Source organism: Alexandromys fortis, unplaced genomic scaffold (genome assembly GCF_014885135.2).
Source record: "Alexandromys fortis isolate MF-2015 unplaced genomic scaffold, M_Fortis_MF-2015_v1.1 scaffold_529, whole genome shotgun sequence".
Lineage (NCBI taxonomy): Eukaryota > Metazoa > Chordata > Mammalia > Rodentia > Cricetidae > Alexandromys > Alexandromys fortis.
In genome coordinates, this window is record NW_026068606.1 from 7,366 (window position 1) to 15,888 (window position 8,523).

Consider the following 8,523-nt stretch of genomic DNA (forward strand, 5'->3'; position numbering starts at 1 on the left):
CCCTCTCTCTCCAGGCAAACATCTTTCAGCCCTTAAAAAGGCATGGGCTACCAACCCCGGATTGCCAGGTCGGCATTGCCCATAGGTCCACGCATATGCAAGCAGTTGACAATCATTGCGTGATCACAGCATAAGTCAGGTGTTAGCCATAATTAGGAGCTGATTATCAGAGTGGCTCCACGCAGCTCACTATATCTCTCCATAAACAAGATCTATTTAGACTAAGAGATACTGATTTTAAAATGTGTGTCTGGCCTTCTTTGTTGGATTTTCTTTCACTCTAGCCCTACACTGGTATGTCAGAATCTTGATTGTTTTATATCGAGGTTTATGTTGGGGTTAAGCCTCACTTAACCTCTCAGGATTCAGAAGGACCACTATAGCAGCAAAAACCTTACTAATAAGGCCTGAGGGTAAATGAAATAAATTAGCTCACAGAAGTCTTTCTATCATGTACCATTTATTCTTTCTATGCTCTCTCAAATGCTCTCTTGATGTTCCCCTTTTGATGTTCCTTGCTGTTCTACCTGTCTCATAAGGTTTCCAGTTTATATACCCACACAAGACATAGTTAGCAATTCCATAGGCGATAACAATGGCACCAAGCATGCAGTTCTGTAGCGCGCGGAGATGTAGCACGCACCATGGCGCTGTCATGTCAGGGGCACGGGGCCTGGGCGCCATTTGCTGTTCCACGTCAAACTTGACAGCTTGTGCGCAACTTGACAGACAACTTGTGCACAGCGCAAGCGCGCGCGAGCCCCCCCCCCCCAACTCGGGGAGTATTTCGATCTGGCCATCCGATCTGGCCAATCATAATTTAAGCACGATCACTCCATTCTGGCCTGAGCCATTGGGTTGATGACATGTCAGGGCTTTGTCTGGCACCCTATATATTCTTCTGCGTCATGGGGACGGGGTCTTTTGCCTCTCTACAACCTCAAGTGTAAGTGCTCCAATAAAGTGTGTTCTGAGAAGAATCCTGTTGCGGTCGTCTCTTCTGCTGGCGGGAGCGGCGCGCTGCACAGTTCTTAGGACTAATAAGATGGATAAAAGATTGACAAGGCAGGGGCCTTATGTCCTAGAAGGAGCAGGGCTTTGAAGCTCCCCCAGCAGATATCAGGAGGATTAGGATGGAGCTTGATCCTGCCTGACTAAACATCAGGGTGCTGTATCTGCTGGCACCCAGGTAAGAAAGAATTTCTTTCTCTGGATCTGGTTTAGCGACCTAAGCTGTTTTTCCTGTATATTTTAGGGGTACAGGTACAGTCGATTTCCTAGGCTAAGACCTGTGTCAAATGAAAGGCAAAGATAAGTACAGACTAGGAATAGCTTGTTAGAGTAGAACAAAGGCCAGTAGGTTACACTCTTCTGAGTTGATTATTAGAGAATTCATGACCACCCAGACCTATTTATCAGAAAAAGCAGACATACTGTCTCTCCTGTTCAGGGCCTCCTGCTTGTGGCTTCATTCTTGTCAATAATTCCTGTCAATAAGGAAAATTGTGGGTGTCTATATTTTTGCAGATTTGATTATTAGAGCAAAGGTTTGGTTGAATGAAAACTTTCACACCAGGACCTCAGGTTGTGGATAAGGTCATCCATTTGCCCATACAGGAAGAGTTATTTCAATGAATGATTTATACACTGCTGGGGTATTTCAGGACAAATCCATTATGGAAGGGAAAGAGCCATGGCTTAATAAGCTTTTCACAGAATTGTTAGGGATTATTCAAAAGACAGGTATCCCTGAAGCTCTGCAAATTGGGTTCCTCATTGGACGGAAAACACTCTCATGAGTTTGTCTGGTGATTATTTAGCTGTACGTTTACTGTACAGCTAGTGGCTCACAGAAGTTTCTTTACTCTTTTGGGGGCCTGCCACCCAGCTCCCAAATCAATAACACATGATGTGAGTCTTTATTCTTTCCTATAAGTGCCTGGTCTTAGCTTGGTCAATGGAGTTCTGCTAAGGTGATTAAAGCACTAACTGCTATTATCAGTCACAAACTCAAGATTTTAAATTTCCTCTGCTTGTCTTCTAAGTATAGACATAAAAATACTTTTCATCATGCTAAAAACATCTTTGTCCAATATCCAGCCCTCTGGCCAGAGAAAAGAATGTTCATAACTTTTAACCCAAAGTCATACTTTTTGCTAGAACCCAAAGGTATGCATCTATTCCAGCTGTTTTATAGACACATTAGTTTTGCTTTTTTTTTTTTTGCAATGTGCATGCCAGTACAAATTAAAACAGTGATAATGTTATATACATGAAACCTTTATCTCTTTTTGTTATCTAAAATGTAGTGATATTGTGTTTGTGACCTAATAAATAAAGCTTGCTTGAATATCAGAGTGCGGAGCTAAGCCACTATTTAGCCAGAGTGGCCAGGCAGTGATGGCACACACCTTTAATCCCAGCACTTGGGAGGCAGAGGCAGACTGACCCCTATAAATTCAAGCCCAACCTGGGTTACACAAGATTGAATATGTCTGAAAGAGAAACAGAGCTCACACAAAGGTGATCCCAACACTTGGGGTCACATGCCTTTAATCCCAGTATTAGGAAGGTGGAGACAGAGTGACTTGGCTGGGCAGAGAGGGAAGGAGTTCAGCCAGTTTGAGAGACAGGTGCAGTCTGAGGATTCAGTCTGATCAAGCAATCTGAAGATTTTTAGAGACATTTATCCCATTTGGTCTAAGCACTGGTAGAGGTTAAGAACGCTCTATTTCTGACTGCTCTGCTTCTCTGATCTTTCAGCTTTCATCTCCTAATAGCTGTCTCTGGGTTTCATTATAAAAAACAGAATTTATGCTACACCAGAAAAATTTATTTAAGCTTCAGATAGTTGCAACTTAAGTTCACCTGTCACAAGTCAAAAGAACTCCAGATAAGTACTCCTGTCACACCAATCAACTGCCTAAGCTTCCCTGCCTATTCCCTATCCATAAGGGGCAGTTCCAAATATAAGATTTTCCTTTAAGTTCCTTAACTTCTATATATGTCCTGGAAGATATCCACTCAGCTGATAGATACCACCCAGAGACTTTCCAAGGGTTACAAACTGCTCCAAAATTCGTCTATATTATACCACCCCCAGATAGTCTTATAAAACTAGAGAGCTTTTGACTTGCTGAAAACTGATGTATGTTCAGCTGACATGATTTATCCCTGTCTCTTCAGATGAGTCAACAAACCGGATGCTTCTGATAAATGCCCATTGCCAGAACCCCCTCCTTGTGATTAATATTCCAGTCTTCTTGGGCCCTGGCGACAAAGTTCTAATTTCACCTGGGAGTGGGTACAAAAGACAGTATGTCTTTTCCTCAGTGAAAGATTGGAATGTCAAAAGGAAACTCCCTGGCAAAGAGGACAAAATGGCTTCCTATAGTGCTTATTGACATATGAAAGGCCACTCAATGCTAATCAGATATACAATTGGGCCATGCATTTTTTTGATACATTACAAATCTGTTCTCCCTCTCCCAGATAAAGAATGATATTATCTATTGATATTATCAGACCTTAAAATAACAACAACAACAAACCCAAAGGAACCCTATCTAGGATTTGACAGGGTCACATAAGACAAGTGGGGAATGACTAACCAACCTGCTTCCATATTGGGCTTGAAAACTACCTTATAGTAAAATCAAACTAGGTTCATTTCTGCTTTGATTAACCCTGTTTCTCAAGGATTGGGCTATGCCCCAGCTGTAATGTTAACTACAAATGGTTCTGTACAGCCTATTGTAGTAAAGAGCAACCATACCTATATTTCAGGAGTTTGTCATGACCACCTTGCAGCCATGTCTTTGTTTCAGCAGATTGTTATGACCAACCTGTTATGTTCTGCTTCTATGACCCCTGTTTATTTGTCTGCCAAATCCCCCATTTGGAAACCCTCTATTCCTAAGCTATGAAAACTTTATCTTCCCCATATCCAGTGCTAATCTCTTGAACCCCACTACAGTGGAAGACAAATTAAAAATAAAGCTTCCTTTAACTAGTTTGGCCATGATTTGGGCTGGTGGCTGTTCTTCTTGCATCTATGGAATTAACATTTCTGCTTGTATTCCATTCATGATATTTGCTTCAGGTACAGGCATATTTTACTTCAAGCCTCAGATGCTGAAACAAGAGTGGAGAAATGTACCCAGCATACCTGGCAGGAATTAGCATATGTAAATATACTTGTCCTTTACTTTGGCTTTCAGATTACTGAAACAATGGATCCTGATAATTGAAATTCTGCCTCTCCCTTCTGACCTCCCGCCCCCTCCGGAAATCTTGTGCTGGTCTGCCGGTGAAAGATTTACCATTTGTCAGACAATGTAGGAGAATCAGTTGCTGAGATAACGATGGGAGAGACTGTGTGTTTACTGCTCTTTTTGCCACATGTTTAAAAACTAACTCACGTCAGAATCTGGAAGATGTCTCAGGGATCACTGTATCCCTTTGTCTTTCTATTCAAAGTTGCATCATTGATTAATCTTTTCTGCCTTCACACACACACACACACACACAGAAACACACAAACACACACAGACATACACACACACACACACACACACACACAGCCCATGCTTGTAACCCCAGCACCATACTCAACTTTGTAAGTATATGTAAAACAAGTTAAGGTCTATCTAAACATCATTACACAATTTATGTCACTAATATCGAATATAAAGACATCATGGGAACTTGTCAGAAATAATGGTGGAGGTTGGAGGATCAGGAGTTCAAAGTCATCCCTCAGTCTTATAGCAAGTTCAAGGCCAGACTGAGCTACTTGAAACTAGGTCTCGAGAAAAACAAAGGCACTGAACAGGGTTGTGGAGATGTGGGGTAGGTGAAAACGTTTTACAGCCCAACAAACCTCTCTGCCGACACAATAATCCAAAGACCAAATCAAGCCAAATTAGAAAAATCCCAGTTTTAATGGATGCCAGCGCTCCCGGGTGGCCCTCCAGGCTCCCGTGAGGATGGAGATGGGAAGAAAGACTGGGAAACTATGGAGAGGGAAAAGAAAGACCAGAAGACCATGGAGAGAAGAAAGAAAGACCCAGAGACCCTCCTTCCTCTCATAACAGGATGCTGGCAGTCTAAGTCTTGCACAGGCCTTGGGCCAGTAATTTCAGCTACTGTGAGATCAAGAGTACAATAGCAGCGTCATGCTCCAAAGACATCTGCCTCTCTTTACTTCTTGCTCCAGCTCTTATTTTTATTTATTTATTTATTTATTTATTTATTTATTTATTTATTTATTTAAGATTTCTGTCTCTTCCCTGACACTGCCTCCCATTTCCCTCCCCCTCCCCCAATCAGGTCCCCCATCCTCGTAAGCCCAGAGAGCAATCAGGGTTCCCTGCCCTGTGGGAAGTCCAAGGACCACCCACCTCCATCCAGGTCTAGTAAGGTGAGCATCCAAACTGCCTAGGCTCCCACAAAGCCAATACATGCAGTAGGATCAAAAACCCATTGCCATTGTTCTTGGGGTCTCAGTAGTCCTCATTGTCCGCTATGTTCAGCGAGTCAGGTTTTATCCCAGGCTTTTTCATACCCAGGCCAGCTGGTCTTGGTGAGTTCCCAATCATGGCCCCTTTTCCTGTCTTTTTTCCTAGATCTTGGAGGTACTGATATCACTTTGACCAATGTATATGCATCACATGTCTGTTTTGGCCTCTCTGAGTAACCCAGGCATAAGCAAGCTTGAAGCATCTTCTGACAGATGCAGCAAATAGTCCAAGTCTGGTTTATTAAAAAACAAACAAACAAACAAACAAAAAACGGGGCAGGGGCTATTTAGGGAGAACAAATGTCAAGGAGCAGTGTCCAGAACTAGAATCCTGAAAGACTAGTTTGTATGAGTAGTTTATGCCCTCTATAGGTGATAAGTGGGTTTGTGGGGTTTGGCTTTGTCTTCACAGAAGGATCATGACCTTAGTCCACTCTTTCATGAATGTAGCTACCACCTGTTGTCATTCCTAGACTTAGCATGTGTTTCTTCTAAGAAAATGGTGTCTCTACATCAAAAAGTGGCAGCTGATGAAATTTTGGCAGTAGGTATGATAAAAAAAATCTTCAGAAAAGATTTCAAGCTTAGAAGCTGCAAGTATGTTCATTTAAAACTGCAAGGAAAGTTTTATAGTAAAGTTTAATAGTAAAACATAATAGTGAAAAAGGCTTAATGTCTTAGAAGGATAAAAAAAAAAACACAAAATAACACATCAGAGCCCCCAAATAAATAAAGCAAAAACTGGTATTGTGGTCAATAGATGAATTTGGACTGGATTTTTACATACTCCAAACACCACGGTACAGAAGATAGGAAAATTGAATAGGAATATTGGAATATATGTTGGTATACATTGACTCTGATGAACAAAAAGTATAGTTCCCATATAGGAAAAAATGTACAAAACAAAAAAAAACAGTGTGAAAATGTTCTTGAGTCTTTACAAAAGATCAAAATTAGTTATTCATCAAGGATAGAAGACCTCAAAATGTAGTAATGATCATGAAAGTTGGCCAGCTATATGGAATTCATTTATCTAACCACTAATAATCTATCCTTCTAATAAACTCTTATTTTAAAAGTTATGTTTGTTTGAGCTAGGATCTCACTTTCTCATTCACGTTGACCTAGACTCACTTTGTAGACCAGACTGGTCTCGAACTCCTGGCAATCTGCTTGTTGCAGTATCCTGAGTATTGAGATGATAGTTATGAAATTCTATGCCCAGCAGTTTTTCTTTCCAAAGTTTTAAAAATTTTTCTTTATTGAATCTTTAGGAGTTTCACATCATGTGCCCTAATTCTGTTCACATCCCAGATCCCTCATATTCTCCCCATCCCTGCTGCGTCCCCCCCCCATGAAAAAAGACAAAGCAAAGTAAGGAACAAGTAAAAGCAACAACAACAACAAAACCCCCAATAAGCCCAAACAGAACAACAACAAAAAACCACACCTGAAACAGAAAAATCTCTGTTTCTCCTTCTCCCCTGACTCTCCATCACTTCTTCATTCATCCTGATGATATCAGAGGTTTTGGTGTCCCATCGGCTTGACTGGCAACTGTCCATTGCAATGAGTCATTAGTCTGATTCAAGACCTCTGATTTTTGGTATACCAACCTTACTAGATCCTCACTGGAGCTCTTCGGGGGTATCCTGTGTCTTGAAGGTCTTGGGGGTTTTGTTCCACAGGACCAGTCTCTTCATGAGATCCAGCAGGACCTAGATGGGGTTAGATGCGAGGGTGGGTCAAACTAAGGCCCAGCAGTGGGCCTAGGTGTTAACTAGGTAGGTCAGATAGAGCCACTGGGGTTACCCTTCTCAGGTGCAGTGATTGAGTCAGCTCCCCTACATTCATGTCCTCAGGGCAGATTCATCCCCGCCTTTGGTGAGATAAGCCATGAATTTTCACTTCTATAAACAAGGTTGGTTACCCCAACTGCACAGGATGTGCTTGCTCATACATAGGTGAGCGATAACTTAGGCAGGAAGTATGTCAGGATGTATGCTTGCCCACAATTGCACACAGGTGGGAAGTGTAGGTGGGAAACTCTAATTGGTCTTAATAATAAAAACTCGGAGTCAGCTATCAGGGGTGAAAACTGAAGGATAAGAGAAGCAGAGTCGTCAGTCACTAGAGTTCTTACCCATGCTCAGACCAAAGGGGAAATCCTGTCCACAGACTGCCTCTTCAGGCTACTCCTCAGACTGACTGCAAGCTCGGTCTTCTGCCTTATATATTTCTCTCTCTGCCCAACCACAGAGCTCCTATCTCCACCTCCCTAGTACTGCAGGGTTCACCTTTGTGTGAACTGTTTCTCTTTTACACAGATTTGATCTTGTGCAGCCCAGGGTGGCCTTGAACTCACAGAAATCAGTCTACCTCTACCTCCTGAGTGTTGGGATTAAAGGTATATGCTATCATTGCCTGGCCTCTGTGGCTAACTAGTGGCACTCTAATCTTCAGGCAAGCTGTATTTGTTAAAACATAAACAAAATATCACCACAGAGAAGTACCATAGCTGTGGGTTTGGCCTTTATAGGCACCTGGCCAACATAGTTTGAGGCCATTCTCTGGGAAACCTGGCCACTGCCCATCTTCCTGGCCAGTATTAAACAAAGCTTATTTTAATTGGATGATTGTCTACCTCTTTCTCCTCACCATGTTCAGGGTTAGTAATGGCCTGGACTTACTCTAGTTCATCAAGCACACAAGACAGGCCCGGAAATACCGTGACAAATACGACGTTCCTGCTGTAGTAACACAGATCCTAAATGATGAGGCTCTTACCTCAAGCAGTGGCAATAAAAACGGACTATTAGATTCGATGACTGATGTGAGGAAGTAGTTAAACGGTGTAAAGACCTTCCTGTATGGCCACAGCAGGAAGGCTTGCTGGCTGAGGCGTGGGAAGAAATAAGTTTAGTTTGGGCCTTTATTGACCCGCTAAGATAAAATGTGGCTCTCCGGGTAGAAGGCAGCAGTTTTGTCTCATCCACTAC